General features: G+C 38.8%; 1 protein-coding gene across 8 annotated transcripts in view; it reads right to left on the bottom strand.

Annotated features, from left to right (window-relative positions):
• ZNF280D (zinc finger protein 280D) overlaps positions 1–16,306 on the bottom strand; it is a 122,142-nt gene extending 105,836 nt beyond the window's left edge. For 2 of the 8 annotated variants that reach the window (XR_011488275.1, XM_070469239.1), the window contains exons 1-2: positions 16,129–16,306; positions 7,980–8,124 (exon numbers count right to left, since the gene is read on the bottom strand). The gene's annotated coding sequence lies outside the window, so the exon portion shown is untranslated. Of the gene's footprint in view, positions 1–7,979; positions 8,125–8,858; positions 8,990–10,786; positions 10,888–14,852; positions 15,840–16,128 lie in introns of those variants that run through there. The other 6 variants (XM_020876764.2, XM_020876766.2, XM_020876763.2 and 3 more) reach the window with 6 other exon arrangements.
• Positions 16,307–16,640: the final 334 nt, after the last annotated feature.

Here is a 16,640-nt window from a genome sequence, read left to right as displayed (position 1 = left end):
CTCAACATCACTCATTATCAGAGAAATGCAAATCAAAACCACAATGAGGTACCATTACACGCCAGTCAGGATGGCTGCTATCCAAAAGTCTACAAGCAATAAATGCTGGAGAGGGTGTGGAGAAAAGGGAACCCTCTTACACTGTTGGTGGGAATGCAAATTAGTACAGCCACTATGGAGAACAGTGTGGAGATTCCCTAAAAAACTGGAAATGGAACTGCCATATGATCCAGCAATCCCACTCCTGGGCATACACACTGAGGAAACTAGATCTGAAAGAGACACGTGCACCCCAATGTTCATCACAGCACTGTTTATAATAGCCAGGACATGGAAGCAACCTAGATGCCCATCAGCAGACGAATGGATGAGGAAGCTGTGGTACATATACACCATGGAATATTACTCAGCCATTAAAAAGAATTCATTTGAATCAGTTCTAATGAGATGGATGAAACTGGAGCCCATCATGCAGAGTGAAGTAAGCCAGAAAGATACAGACCAATACAGTATACTAACACATATATATGGAATTTAAAAAGATGGTAACGATAACCCTATATGCAAAACAGAAAAAGAGACACAGATGTACAGATTTTTGGACTCTGTGGGAGAAGGCGAGGGTGGGATGTTCTGAGAGAATAGCATTGAAACAAGTATACTATCAAGGGTGAAACAGATCACCAGCCCAGGTTGGATGCATGAGACAGTGCTCAGGGCTGGTGCACTGGGAAGACCCAGAGGGATGGGATGGGAAGAGAGGCGAGAGGGGGGATAGGGATGGGGAACACATGTAAATCCATGGCTGATTCATGTCAATGTATGGCAAAACTCACTACAATACTGTAAAGTAATTAGCCTCCAACTAATAAAAATAAATGAAAAAAATTAATTAATTAAAAAAATAAAAAACAAAGAACTATAAGAGCAGATCACAATTTCATTATTACATTGCAATTTATAAGCTATCATTTGCACATTTAGAAATCACTTTGTCATACAGGATCTTCACTACAGTAGTAATCCTTACAAAAGTTTAGCTTTTATAAAGCTAAATAAACGTTCTGGAATATGGCAGCCAAATCTATCCTGTGATACTTTCATCTTTTAAAAAAAAGCATTGATAAACTAGTTAAAACAGTTATTAACATAAAAAATGCTAAACCGTCATATGCATATAACACACACCTATGATTTATCAACACTGCTAAATTTGATTTGTCACTTTTCTCCTGTCACAAATTTCCCCCAAAACTCAAGCATTCACATCATTTCACTGACTTCAAAGCTTTGGTTTATCTTCTATTTTATTTTATAAATAGTTCTTTAGTCTTTGTCATTAATGGCATACTGAATGGAGGTCTGTAATTTTAGAATTCTAATCCCAAATGAACAGAGCTTTAAGCAGTCAAAGTAGGTTCTTAACTATGAGTAACAACCTAGTATTTCCAATCCTTGTTTTATGATCTCTCAAGAATTTTCAACTATCTCAAGGAGATACTAGAAAATTAATTTTAATCTACTGTTTATTTTCTTAGAATCATACAGTCTTTTGAGGAAGAAGAATCATGTTTAAAACTCAGCTTAACATCCATCACCTACTGAGTCTATCATGGAAATTAATTTTAACATGATTAGAAAAACAGAGAATTATAATGTCTAATTTGGCATTCTAAGACAAGTCACAAAAACAGAAACCTTAAATCATAAGCAATAAACCTGTATGTAATTGAGAGGCCCACAAAAATTTGGTTTCATATATTCAGGTACTTAAATAAGAAATTTTATAAATAAAATTATTATAATTTTATTTTAAAACATTAAGCAGACAACATTTTAAATCAGTATTTCCTCCTTTTATGACTTTATTTTATTGTTAGAAAGCTAAGCATCTACTTTTTCAGAATCAGTCTAGTTGTTACTGTTAAAAACCAGACTTATTCTTGAAAAGTATACATTCCAACCAAACAAAACGCACAACTGAAAACATCTGACCACCAGCAGCTAAAATACTGCAGACAAAATATTGGGGGATCACAGAAACTCGAAACAATATTTCATCAAATCTCATCCAATTTCTGAAACAGTCTAATTTTTATCTGAATTTTTATTCCGGAATTAGTCACTTCAAGAAATGGAGAAAAGGACCTTAAAAGGGGAGAATATGGATATATGTAGTTTTATTTTTTTTTTTTAATTTCAAATGTCATTTTACAAAAAGATGACTCATTTAGGAATCTTAAGAGTAAAGATGCAAACAGAGAGAAGAGTTGGGACTCAGTATGATGGAATAGTGGTCTACAAATGAGATCAGAGCAATGATAGTGAAATTTTAGGTCTTTTAGCTAGGGCAAAAAGAGGGTGCCCTGGCTATTTCCAAGACTATGACTGAAAAAGCAATTCAGCCAGCTTCTCCTGTCCATGTCCTAAACTTCATTCTCTGAAGGTAATCAAAGAATTAACACTTTAGTCCTCTGAAATTAGGAGAAATCCAGACAGATGCCTTAAACATGTAGGGCATCAAAATATGCCACTTTGGCAATTAAGAAGGAAACACCAAAAAAGCTCTCTGCCCTCCCCCTACATGTCTAAAAGCAGAACGTAATTTCCCATTGCAAAGGTCTTCCCCTTCCCTTCTCCCACTTCAGGAGGAGGAAAAACTATCATTATCACTGGAGACAGAAAGTCCCTATCAGATGGCTCTGCACAAACAAACCTTGCTAAAATAGTCCTTATCTTCCATTAATTTCCCCCAAACACGTATGTACATTCCCTCAATTTATCACTCCTAGAAGCCCAAACCCTTTTTCTCTTGACCTGCCCCTTCTCTCCAAATTTATCACCTTTTAAAAAAACAATATGCTGAAGAAGCTGAAGTTAAACGGTTCTATGAAGACCTACAAGACCTTCTAGAACTAACACCCAAAAAAGATGTCCTTTTCATCAAAGGGGACTGGAATGCAAAAGTAGGAAGTCAAGAGATAACTGGAGTAACAGGCAAGCTTGGCCTTGGGGTATAAAATGAAGCAGGACAAAGGCTATCAGAGTTGTGCCAAGAAAACGCACTGGTCATAGCAAAGACCTTCTTCCAATAACGCAAGAGACAACTCTACACAGAGACATAACCATAAACATAACAGATGGTCAATACTGAAATCAGACTGATTATATTCTTTGTTGACGAAGATGGAGAAATTCTATACAGTAAGAAAAACAAAGACGTGGAGTTGACTGTGGCTCAGATCATGAATTCCTTATTCCAAAATTCAGACTTAAATTGAAGAAAGTAGGGAAAACCCCTAGACCACTCAGGGATGACCTAAATCAAATCCTTACAATTATATAGTAGAAGCGACAAATAGATTTAAGGGTTTAGATTTCATAGACAGAGTGCTTAAAGAACTAGGGACAGAGGTTCGTAACATAGTACAGGAGGCAGTGATCAAAACCATCCCCAAGAAAAAGAAATACAAAAAGGCAAAATGACTGTCTGAGGAGGTCTTACAAATAGCTGAAAAGAAGAGAAGTGAAAGGCAAAGGAGAAAAGGAAAGATCTATCCATCTGAATCCAGAGTTCCAGACAACAGCAAGGACAGATAAGAAACCCTTTCTAAGTGATCAGTGCAAAGAGATAGAGGAAAACAATAGAATGGGAAAGACTAGAGATCTCTTCAAGAAAATCAGAGATACCAAGGGAACATTTCATGCAAAGATGGGCTCAATAAAGGACAGAAACAGTAGAGACGTAAAAGAAGCAGAAGATATTAAGAAGAGGTGGAACGAATACACTACACTATGCAAAAAAGATCTCCATGACCCAGATAACCACCATGGTGTGATCCTTCATCTTGAGCCAAACATATCGGAGTGTGAAGTCAAGTAGGCCTTAGGAAGCATCACTACAAACAAAGCTAGTGGCGGTGATGGAATTACAGCTGAGCTATTTCAAATCCTAAAAGAGGATGATGTTCAAGTGCTGTACTCAATATGCCAGCAAACTTGGAAAACTCAGAAATGGCCACAGGACTGGAAAAAGTCAGTTTTTATTCCAATACCAAAGAAGGGCAATGCCAAAGAATGCTTAAACTACAGGACAACTGCACTCATTAGGAAAGTAATGCTCAAAATCCTTCAAGTTAGGCTTCAACAGTATGTGAACCAAGAACTTCAAGATGTTCAAGCTAGATTTAGAAAAGAGAGAGGAATCAGAGATCAAATCGTCAACATCTGCTGGATCACAGAAAAAGTTAAAGAATTCCAGAAAAACATCTGTTTCTGTTTCATTGACTACGCTAAAGCCTTTGACTGTGTGGATCACAACAAACTGTGGAAAACTCTTCAAGAGATGGGAATACCAGACTACCTTACCTACCTCCTGAGAAATCTGTATGCAGGTCTGGAAGCAACAGTAAGAACCAAACATGGAACAACGGATTGGTTCCAAATTGGGAAAGGAGTACATCAAGGCTGTATATTGTCCCCTTTTTTATTTAACTTATATTCAGAGTACATCATGCAAAATGCCGGGCTGGATGAAGCACAAGCTGGAATCAAGACTGCCAGGAGAAATATCAATAACTTCAGATATGCAGATGACACCACCCTTATCACAGAAAGAGAAGAAGAACTAAAGAGCCTCTTGATGATGGTGAAAGAGACGAGTAAAAAAGCTGGCTTAAAATTCAACATTCAAAAAATGAAGAGACTGGCATCCAGTCCCATCACTTCATGGCAAACAGATGGGGAAAGGATGAAAATAGTGACAGATTTTATTTTCTTGGGCTCCAAAATCACTGCGGACAGTGACTACAGCCACGAAATTAAAAGACGCTTGCTTGTTGGAAGAAGAGCAATGACAAACCTAAACAGCATATTAAAAAGCAGAGACATTACTTTGCCTACAAAGGTCTGTATAGTCAAAGCTATGGTTTTTCCAGTAGTTATGTTCAGATGTCAGAGCTAGACAATAAAAAAGGCTGAGTGCCAAAGAACTGATGTCTCTGAACTGTGGTGGTGGAGAAGAGTCCCTCAGACAGCAAGAAAATCAAATCAGTCAATCCTAAAAGACCCTGATGCTGGGAAAGATTGAAAGCAGGAGGAGAAGGGGACAACAGAGGATGAGATAGTTGGATGGCATCACCGATTCAATGGATATGAGTTTGAGCAAACTCCAGGAGAGGTGAGGGACAAGGAAGCCTGGCGTGCTGCAGTCCATGGGGTTGCAAAGACTCAGACACCATTGAGCGACTGAACAACAAACTGGTTTATGCAAAAGAGAACTTATAGACTCCTTTACAGAATTAGGTGTAGGCACATTTTAAACAATCATAGGTAACCCTGGTGGTTCTCTCTCCAGCTCTAGGTTTCACTTCCTCTATTCTGATTCTATCCTCAGAAAGGGTCCTTCTATTGTGAATGACTACAGCAGCTCAGGACCTCCCTGGAGGTTCAGTGGTTAAGAATCCACCTGACAATGCAGGAGACATGGGTTTGATCCCTAGTCAGGAAGATCCCCTGGAGAAGGAAATGGCAACCCACTCCAGTATTCTTGCTTGGGAAATCCCATGGACATAGGAGCTTGGCAAACTACATGGGGTTGCGAAAGAATAGGACATGATTTAAAATCAGTGACTAAACAACACCATCACCAAGAACAAACAGAAGCTCCAAATAACACCTTCCAACATTCAAGACTTGGACAATGATAAGAGGACCAGCCCTGACTCAAGTTGACTGGTTTCGCTAAAGTCATATGCTCTTCCCCAAACCAATCCTATTGATCCCCCTGGTAACAGACACACAATCACAAGGTAACTACTGGAAGAAGGGATGGATCCCCAAGGGAAAATCAACAGGTATGTTACCAAGGTAAGGGACTTAAGAGTGAATGGATGTTGAGTAGCAATAACAAGAAACGCCCACTAGCAGGAATTAGAATTAAAGCTTTGTCCCAGTCAAACAACTAAGATTTCTAATCTAGAAAAAACATAAGACTGGGTCAGGGGTACAAAAGTGAAAGCTGTTTACAGATACTTTAAAGTCTGTCATAAGAAAAAAGGCAAGAGGAAGACTTGATCCTGTGGCTCAAGTGATGATAACAACAACAACAATAACACTGCTAATATTTACTTGTTTTCAAGTAAACCAGAGAATTTCATTCCTGGTTTGAGCTTAAAAACAACTACCTAGTTCATTATATACTACTATAAGTTATAATAATTATAAGTTATTATGTGTAATAACAATTATCATTACCATTTGCTAATTAATTAAACACACTCATTTCATCTAATCCTCAAAAACCTCTATGACACTATTACTATCCTTGCTTTACAGCTGTGGAAAGCCAATTATAGAGGTTAAGTACCTGGCCCAAAGAAGCACAATTTAGTGGTTGAGCAAGGATTCAAACCCAGGCACTTCAAAGGCCGAAGATTTCAACTACATACTATTTGCCTACACCAAGAACAAAATCAGAGTAATAGGGAGGCAGATTATACATACGAAATAATCAGCAGTTACAATATCAGGAAAGTAGATGAACTTGAGATGTGATAGATCACTCAAGAAAAATGAAAAATTCAAGCATTATGCAATTGAAAACAATCACTTTCAAGATCCCCAAGGATCCTTCCAACTTGAAAATTGTAAACATATTCATCTAGTATACATAAATTTTTTGCCTAGACTGAAGGAAAAGGGGAATTTATTATTACTTCAGTTAAAAAAAAACTGCGCTAATTGAAAAAGTTGAATTATTAAAGTTCATCTTAGGAGTTAGAAATGAAGAATTTTAGTAATCTACCTACTATACCTAAATATTTTCTAGAAACTCTCAAGTACAATGTAACAAATGAAACTGTCATCCTTTTGCACTTTTTTCAATGTTTCCCTCTTTCATTCATCGTATCTTATCAATTCCTCAGTTCTATAGTCTCCTTCAAAATATCTCCCACAACCAACCTTGCCTTTCCATTTGTAAGTACTTGTTCAGGCCCTAAGAACTGCACACCTATATCAACAGATTTAGAAGATTCACTTTATATTGTCTCTCAGCATCCAGATCTGCTTTCATCCATTTGATACAAAATCATCAAATTATCAATTCCCTGAAATAATGCTTTTATTGTGTCACTTATCAATTCCAAACTCAATAACTCCACCAATACAGGCAGAGCTGGGTTATCCCAGTGCCAGAGGCTTCCAGAATGCAGTGAAGCACAGAATAAGCCAAATGCTCTAGGAGCTGGCACTGCCACTAGAAGTCGTGCAGCTTGGCTTGCACTGTCTAACCCAAGGAGAAGAGAACACATAATTCTGAACTAGAAAGGCTGAGGCTGAAGTGAGGGAAGACCAAAGCATCATATCTTACAAAAAACATGCACTGTCTGGTACCCAGTAATTATTACAATGACGGAAATGAACTTTTTCTAAGACTCCATTTTCTCATCTATAAAGGACAGGTGATAATAATACCACTCATCTCCAAACAGCATTTGAGGATGAAATATAATCATGAAACACATTATAATCAACAAAACACTACATTAAAAAAAAATGAAATGAACCTTGCACCTTATTTTATGTCCTTGGATATGTTCTAGTGTCTCCCAGTTTAGAGTCTATGGGAACTTGAACAGAATTTGTATCCTACTATTGTGTGAAAATTGTATAAATCTTAATTATGTTGAACTGGTTCATGGCGCTTTTCAGGTCTACTCTATTCTACTTTTCTATATATTTATTCTATTAATTTTTGAGAGTTTGGTATTGAAACTCCAACTAAAAATCTTACTTTATCTATTTTAAAAAAATTGTAAAGTACAGTGGAACTATATTCTGTATTTTTCAAGTCTCCTATAAATGATTATACTTTTAGAATTTAAAAAATTTTAAATAAAGAAATGAAAGATTAGAAAGATATCTTCCTCTCTAAAGAACATGAATACTAACAATGTAGTGTCAATTTTCTTATTTACCTTTTTCTATTCAATAAAGTTGGGAGATTATTTATTTTTCCTCATGGAATTTAACAAAGCCACTTCCATGTTGCACGTTTTTCCATAAGGACCTTTCTATCAGCAGTCAGCAATCCAAAAGTTGAAAGTCAGATAATCTTAAACCCTAAACAGGAAAAGCAAAATGAGTGAGTTAACAAAAGAGATAGGGATTAGGATATATCTAAAACTTCCAGACTGCTCCCAAACCCTCCAGGTTTTGCTTCTCAAACTTGCCAAAGGTTAAGAACAAATACCTACAAAATAAGGAATACAGGATAAAGCCTTAGAAACAAGGAGCAAATTATGTTATAGACTAACAATATTTGCATTGGCTAACATCCCTCAACAAAAAGACATTTATATCATGCTGAAGAAATCAAATCTGGCCAAAAAAACCCCAACAGTGTAGTTGATTTGCTAAGGATGAAACCTATAAATTCAACCTGAGAAAATTAAGCAATATATATTAATTTACTTAAAAGTGACTATAACAAACCCACTGCATATTAACACAAATACTTTTATGAAAAATAGCTGTATTTTCCAAAACAAAAATTTAGAGGATGGCACTGTTTTCCATTTTTGCAAATCTTATTAATTTTAATACCTGTGTTCAGAGGGAGCTAGATTCCCTTATCTGCTTCTGTATTCAATCTGTTATACTACCTTGTTCTGCTGAAGTGAGGGAAATCCAGCTTCATAGGATGTTAATATTAATAGTTACAGGGTAAAGGGAAGGCCTTGTAGAACCCTTACTCCATTAGCAATGGAATGCAAAGTGGAAAACCATTATAATGGTAGTAGGAGGCAAGAAGGTTTCACGTGTGAGTTGGAAGGCAGTGGAACTCTGTATCTTACCGTCCAAATTAACCATCAACCTTCGGCATACTATCAGAGTCCATAGGAACAGTTTCAGTTTTAATTTTCTTTCTTTAGCAGTTCTAGTTTTAAAAATTGGCATTTTATGAATTCCATTGTTTCCGAGAGATCTTCAAACAACAAAGGGAAATTTTACTTATTACTTTAAAATAGAATAAAACTCATTCTATCTTATAATTACTATGTGAGCCCATAGAATACTTTTATAAATCTAAGATACATTATGGAATCTGAGTGGTATTATTTTTCCTGCACCTTAAAATATTTTGCTAATTCCTTTATCCTAGATGTTATTTCACTACTGAGCATCAATTTTTCCCAACTATGCTTTTTTAAAAAGAAAAAACTAAAATAAGAAAACAGAAAAATGATTTAACTGCCTAGAAGGAAAATGCAAAAGTGAAATAAATCACTACTAATACATTATGTTTTGCCTTTCTCCTCTTCTTTTGAGTTTTCCTATTGTTTGGCACAAAATACTGCATCAGCTTCCAAAAAGGTATAGAAGACTGGAGGCATTATCTTTGTAATCTGTGTCAAAAAGGAAAGACTTTACTTCTACCCTTTTAGGATGCAGTATCTGTGGCCTGTGAATTAAATTAACAAAAGACAAGTCAACAGGAGAAAAAACACATTAATTTTTATTAATATTTACATATATTAGAGTTCACAGAAAAGAAGTAAACTCAACGAAGCAGTTAGATTCAGAGTATATACCTCATTTAAACAAAGGAAAGGGAATTGCGGCTTTAAGAGACAATAACTTATGTGTGGGAGGGAGATTAGCAACTCCTGGTGAAACTAATGGAAGGTGAGGGTTATTTTAGTTGAGTCTGTTTATGCAAACTCATCTCAGTATCAACTCTCCATCTTAAATAGTAACAGTCACTCTTCCCTTTCCGGCAGGGTGATAGGAAAACCTTCAAAAAAGAAATGTATGCCCGGCTTTTAGGCAGTTGATGTGGGGGGCAGGGGGAGGGGGTTGGTGGCAACTCTTACTGCAATTCCACATTTGTTGATTTTCAATTACCTTCCACTCAAGATAATCCTTATGTCAAAGTGGCGTATTTTAGGGGGCAGATCCTTTCATCAGTTTCTAGTTTTCATTGACTATGGTTAAGAACTCAGAACTCGGGGCTTCACTGGTAGCTCAGAGGTAAAGAATCCACTTGCCAATGTAGAAGCCATGGGTTGGATCCTTGGTCCAGAAAGATCCCACATGCCACTGAGCAACAAAGTCCATGTGCCACAACTACTGAACCTGTGCTCGAGAGCCTGGAAACCTCAACTACTGAAGCCCATGTAACCCAGGTTCAGCAACAAGAGAAGCCACTGCAATGAGAAGACCACACACCACAACCGGAGACTGGCCCCCACTCAGTGAAACTAGAGAAAAAGCCCTTGAAGCAACAATGGTCCAGCATAGCCAATAAATAAAGAACTCAGAACTTTTAATTTTCTGTACATAATGGAACAGAAAAAAACTGACAGAGGAGACATTTCAAAATTATTAGATGAACCTAAAGAAGCACTTCAGACTGTAACAATGACAGTGAAATTTGGGAACTCTCAGGCTAAGTCTAGATTAGACTAAGTCCCTAGACAGATTTTCTCAAACTCAAAAATGAGTAAACAATATATTTTTAAAAACTAAAAAGAAATATAGTATTCTCATTCAGCAGGAAAGGCTTCATCATGCAAAATTTTTATAAGAATGCAAAAGGACATGTGACAGTATTCTTTCATCCTTCATGTCTGTGGGCTAAAATTTAACTTGATACAGTTCTTAAGTGGAGAAGTATTAAATGCATATGTATACAATGGTGACTAGAAAGAGACAATGCAGAGAATTTTTTAATTCACTGGATTATTCTAATTGGTGTCTACAAATCTAAAACTGGAAATACCTTGCAATTAGGAAGTAAAGATGGCCATCTTCCCTTCAGCAAAATTTTAAACCATACAAGTTTTCAAAAAATTCTTGAAGTATTGCATTCAAGGATGCACACTGCAAAAAGAAGACCCAGAAGGAATGATAAGAACAAACCTACTAGGGAATATTTGAAATCTCAAATCACTATGTTCCAGATTCATGTATGACAGTTGAAGAATTAGTCATATGCAGACAATGTTTCCTATTTTAAGTAAACTTCAAACCTGGAAAACAGACTAAAACTCTAAGCAACATACAACAGTGTAACACTGCACGCTTGAAAAATGCATAGAGTGATTCAAAAAAGGGATGAGAGCAGAACCAAGAGCAGCACAAGAACTAACAAAAGAATCTGAAAATTCTGTCAGAAATACAACTTGTGACAAATTTTTGTAACTTTAGAATTGGCTTAGTATTATCTAGCAAGAAACTTTCCTTAGTTGGCAGTATCAGAAATAACAAGGTTGAACTTCTGTGAAATTTCACAAAGGAAAAGCAAGAGAAGTTAATTGAACATAATCTGGTTTTCAAACATATTTAATGATTCTTACTGCCCTAAGAAAAATTAGTACTCTCAGGACTTCCCTGGTGGTCCCATGGTTAAGAATCCACCTTCTAACTCGGGGGACGTGGGATCAATCCCTGGGTGGGGGACTAAGATCCCAGATGTCACAACCAGAGAAAGCCCACACACTACACAACCAAAAACTTTAAATATATAAAATAATTTTAAAATTAAAAAAAAAAAACTAGAACTCTTCTCAGCTCAATGTATTCTCAAATATCAATGAATTTTTTAAAACCTTGTATAAGTTAACCTGGAGAAAGTTATATTATACAAAAAGACTAAAGGAGGGATAGATACTGATTAAGAAAGTCAGGACCTATCCATGAGCTGAACAACACAGGGTTTAGGCCCTGCTCACTTGAAAATCAGTGTGTAATAGTTGACACCTCTGTATGCATGATTCCAAATACTTGGATTCAACCCAACTGCTGATCATATAATACTGCAGCATTTTTACTGAAAAAGAAAATCCATGTGGACCTGAAGTTCAAACTCATGTTGTTCAAGGGTCAACTATACTTAAAAAATGACTTGAAGATGATGGCCGATGACTAATATTACTATCATTATATGAAGAAAGCTTCAATTACAAAACCATAAGTTACCAAGAATATTCCTCATGCAACTAGGAAAAGCACTTATGGGAACTCTTAAGAGAATTCTATCTCACCCTCTAACCAAAATATTGTAAGGTCTAAGTGGGAAGAATAAGAGAAGATACTCTTTGTGCGACAAAAAAACTGAAAAAAAAAAAAAAATGTTACAAATACAGTATTTGTCAAGAGAACTCAAATGTGATGCATATTAATTGTAGGGGTAGTATTTAATTAGATGCATGAAGTGTATTTTTTATTTCTTATTTCTAAGTACACACAAAGAAATGTTATGTTGAAATTCTTATTAAAAGTTCAAATAAGTTGTTTTACATTACTCCTTTGTTGTTGTTTAGTCACTCAGTCATGTCCAACTTTTTGCAACCCCATGGACTGTAGCCCACCAGGCTCCTCCATCCATTGGATTTCCTAAGCAAGAATACTAAAGTGGGTTGTCATTTCCTTCTCTAGGGGATCTTCCCAACCCAGGGACTGAACCTGCATCTTCTGCACTGGCTGGCAGGTTCTTTACCACTGAGTCACCAGGGAAGCCCACATTACCCCTCTATCCTTCTGTAAATTATATAAATTACATGATGATATAAAATTATATAAAATAGCTTAAAATGTTTAAAAAATAATTCCTTTTGAGCTAGAAAATAAAGATTGATAATAGTTTTTCCTGGTATAATGAGAATTAAAATAATCCTTAAAACAACTACTTTGCAAAAATCAATAAAAATTTCAAGCACACATTTTTGATACAAGTTACCAAGTAAATCAAGTCATTACATATACCTTTAAAACAATTTAACTGAAAAATCAAGTATTTCTGAGTATCCTAAAGCAGGAAAAATAAACTATTCAGGACTATATATTTAATTAGTATGTCATAACTATTTCTCATCATTCAAAAGTTATTTCTGAAATAACAAAACATTTTGTCAACAATCTCCAATTTCCTGTCATCTAAAAATATCATTTACTTTCTACTTAAAAAAAATTGCTATTCCATGTAGGTACAGCCCCTGCCCTACTATTACTATAGAAAAAGAAATTACTATAGAAATTACTATAGAAAAAGAAATCTTGGTATAGTTCTAAATAAAAAAAGAACAGTGTGGTAAAGAAGGGCACAAAATAATTTACTCATTTTTTTTTACCTCCTCGCTCCTACTAAGAAAGCCAATGCTGAGTAGTAAAACACTGGATTAAGAAGCAGGACTGGACCAGACAGCCTAACTGAGAATGAGTTTAACTGGGAAAGCTGTGGTTTGCAGTCTTCCAACACAGGAACTTTCTATTTCTCAAAGCTCACTACTGCTATGAGGGTCTTGAGCAAAGTCTAATATCTACTTTCTGTCTCCTCTTCCCTATCCACTGTAGGCTCTGACGCCAACTGGAGCAGCAATTCCAAGATCCCTAAACTAGATAAGTCAGTTCCATCCTTTAAAACTGTCCCCTCCTTCATTCTCAAACATCCATTTCTAGAGGATTGCTCCCTACTGTGTTATCAGATCACTGCAGTTAAATTCACACCAAATACTAATGCCAAAATATCAGCCCACAGATTATCTGCTAATTGCAAAGGGAAATGCTTACAATGGAAAGATAGTCTGTCACCACCTTACCCAAGAGATCAAATTTAGGATTACCAACAGGATAACTCCACTTTATGTGCCTTCTGATGTTGTATAATGTGCAGCACACTGCGTGACTTGTGAAGTATTTTTGCCAAAATTATGTAGCCTGATCTACTCAAGCCTTTAGACCTAACTTCAAGTTTATAGAAAATACAGGGAATACAGGATACAATTAAAACCCATGAATACAGGATACAATTAAAACCCATGAGGAAGAAACTGTTAGTAAAATACAGAATGTATGTTATTCTACACGCCTATGGCCTGGTCTCTGGCCTGGTCTCTTCAAAATGTCAATGTCATTAAAAAAAGGGGGGGGGAAATTACACTAAATTAAAAGAAACACAAATGGAATGCATGATTGGATATTGGTTCCAAAATAAATTACTAAAAAGAACATTTTGAGGACAACAGGGAACATGTGAAGAACATGAGAATATATATTACATACACACATTAGATTATCAGGGATTGCTGCTGCTGAAGCTAAGTCACTTCAGTCGTGTCCAACTCTGTGCAACCCCATAGATGGCAGCCCACCAGGCTCCCCTGTCCCTGGGATTCTCCAAGCAAGAATACTGGAGTGGGTTGCCACTTCCTTCTCCAATGCATGCATGCATCCTCAGCCGCTTCCGTCGTGTTCAACCCTGTGCAACCCTATGGAGAGCAGCCCACCAGGCTCCTCTGCCCACGGGATTCTCTAGACAAGAATACTATCAGGGATTATGGAGGGGTTATTCTTAACTTTAAGTGTGATTATGATATTGTCTATACATACTGACACACATACAGTACTTAAGTGTGAACTGCCATGATGTATGAAATACGCTTTGAAAATGTTCACCAAAAATAACCCTGAGATAAGTAGATAAAGCAAATATGGCAAAATAGTAACAACTGTAAAAACTAGGTAATAGGTATGAGGACTCAACCGGGCTACTCAATCAACTCTTCAATGGTGGGGTCGAGGGAAAGAGTAACATGAAAACTTAAAAAGTGATAAAGCTAAGAAATGAACTCTTAAAAATGCAAAGGAAAGGGCAACTGAATATTCTTTCTTAAATTTTGCAGGTGAGCCTATGCTCTTTTCCCCACTCACCTCATTCTCACAAAAAAAATTAAAATTAATTGCACACTCAATGAGGAATAAGAAGACCTAAGATTCAAGAAATGGCTCTATCGCTTCCTAGCCATGACTTCATTCAAGACCTCTCACCCTGAGTTCTCCTTCCTCACCTGAAAAATCAGTTCCAGCATCACAGATCACCGTAGAAGGGGTTAGGAGATACACATCAGAAGGGAGCAAAGATCCATGCAAATGCAGGAGACAATTATACTGGTATTTGTACTGATATTTTAAAACATCGAGAGCACAAAGCCCCAATTTCATTGTCTAAGCACATCAGTGCCTTGGTCACAGTTACAGTCAGTTTCTGCTTAAAGACAGCCTGAATAGGAAAACCAATCCCCCAAAGCAGGACACCTCACAACTGTAGAGAGGTGGCTTTTGTGCTTTCAATCGGTCTTCTGTTTCAATTTTTTAATGGTTTAATGCCGCTAAAAGACGTCAAATTCTTAATGCACAGTTACAAACTGAAAACAATAAATATCAGGTTTAGGTTCACCGATTTTTTTTTTTTTTAAACTAACAACTCTTGGTAAACAAAGAGAACCCCCCGGACGAAGGTCTCTCGTGCTTGCAGAAGCGGTTCGCTTTGACGTTTCTCCTCTCTAGTCAACCGTTCCATAAAAGCGTTAACACTTGAAATAAGTCGGGAATTCCGAACTCCCTCCATCTCTAGAGCAGGATAAAACCTCAGAATGAGATCATTCTTTCCGTCTCAGAAGTGGAACCTGCAAGCTCCGTTAGGAAATTGTGTATCAAGTCCACGTTTCTCCTCAGTGCCCCTCTCCTGTAGACAATAACGGGACGTCTAGGGCAGAGCGGGGAAGCCCTCTGACAAGAAGGCGGATGTGAGCGGGGAATGACTGGTCACCTGGGCGGGGGAACCTGGGCCCTACGGCCCCCGAGGCCTCAAGGTTTGGCAGCCCCTCTGGTCTCTCTGCCTACGATTGACGAGACTCGGAGGAGAGCCGAAGCGAGAGGCGCACGGGGTTCCTGGCAAACAGCAGCACAAAATATACGGAAGGCCAAGGGAGGAGCCTCCGGAGAGAAAAGCCCAAACCAAGCCAGGGGCAAACAAGCCCTGGGGGGCGAGGCGGGGCGGGAAGGCGACAACGGCGGCCTGCGCGGCCCCGGCCTGCCACCCGGAGTCGGTTGCCGCGTCGCGCGGGTGTCCCTCCCCCGCCGGGGCCGGCGCAAGATGGCGGTCCGGCCGTCGTCGCGCAGCCGGTCCCCTCCCCCGCGCCCTGGGCGCTCTCGGCGACCCGCGCCGGCCTCGACACCCCCAGCCCAGCGCCCCCGGAGTGAGGCGGCGCAGGCCGCACGGGAGGGCCTCTGCCTGCTGCAACGCGGGGCGGGCGTGGGCGGGCGGGGGCGGGGGGCGCTTACCGTGAGCGGAGCGGATCGGCCTGACTGGGGCCCTGAGGAGGAGGAGAAAGAGGAGGAGGAAAAGGAGGAGCACGAAAAACTACACGGCGGCGACGGCGGCGGCTCCCATTGCGGAGCAGGCGGCCGAGCCGTGGGCAGGGGGGGCTCTCGTGGAGTCAGCGCGCTGCCTCATGGGTAGGCTCCGGGTCAGCCTCTGCGCGTCCGGACTCCCTTTCTTCTCGCCGACGCGGGAGGCGGGCGCGGGCATGTGCGCCGCGTCGCGGGCCCTCGAAGGATCCCGTGGCTCTCCACGCGCGAGCCGCTGCCGTCTGCCAGGGACTGGGTCGAGGTCGGAGCGGTTGTGGGTGCCATCTACTCGCTGGCCAGCAATCCCGAAGTTGGGGCCGCATCGAATCTGAAGACGTGGAAACGCGAGTTCCAGGACCTCCCTGTGTGTTACAGCTAGTTTTCCGTAAGCTTGGAAAGTAAGAAGGTCTAAGAAGAGAGGCGCCATTAAAAAGAAGTACTGTGCC

Source organism: Odocoileus virginianus, chromosome 6 (assembly GCF_023699985.2).
Source record: "Odocoileus virginianus isolate 20LAN1187 ecotype Illinois chromosome 6, Ovbor_1.2, whole genome shotgun sequence".
Taxonomy (NCBI): domain Eukaryota; kingdom Metazoa; phylum Chordata; class Mammalia; order Artiodactyla; family Cervidae; genus Odocoileus; species Odocoileus virginianus.
This window is presented reverse-complemented; position numbering and strand designations above follow the sequence as displayed.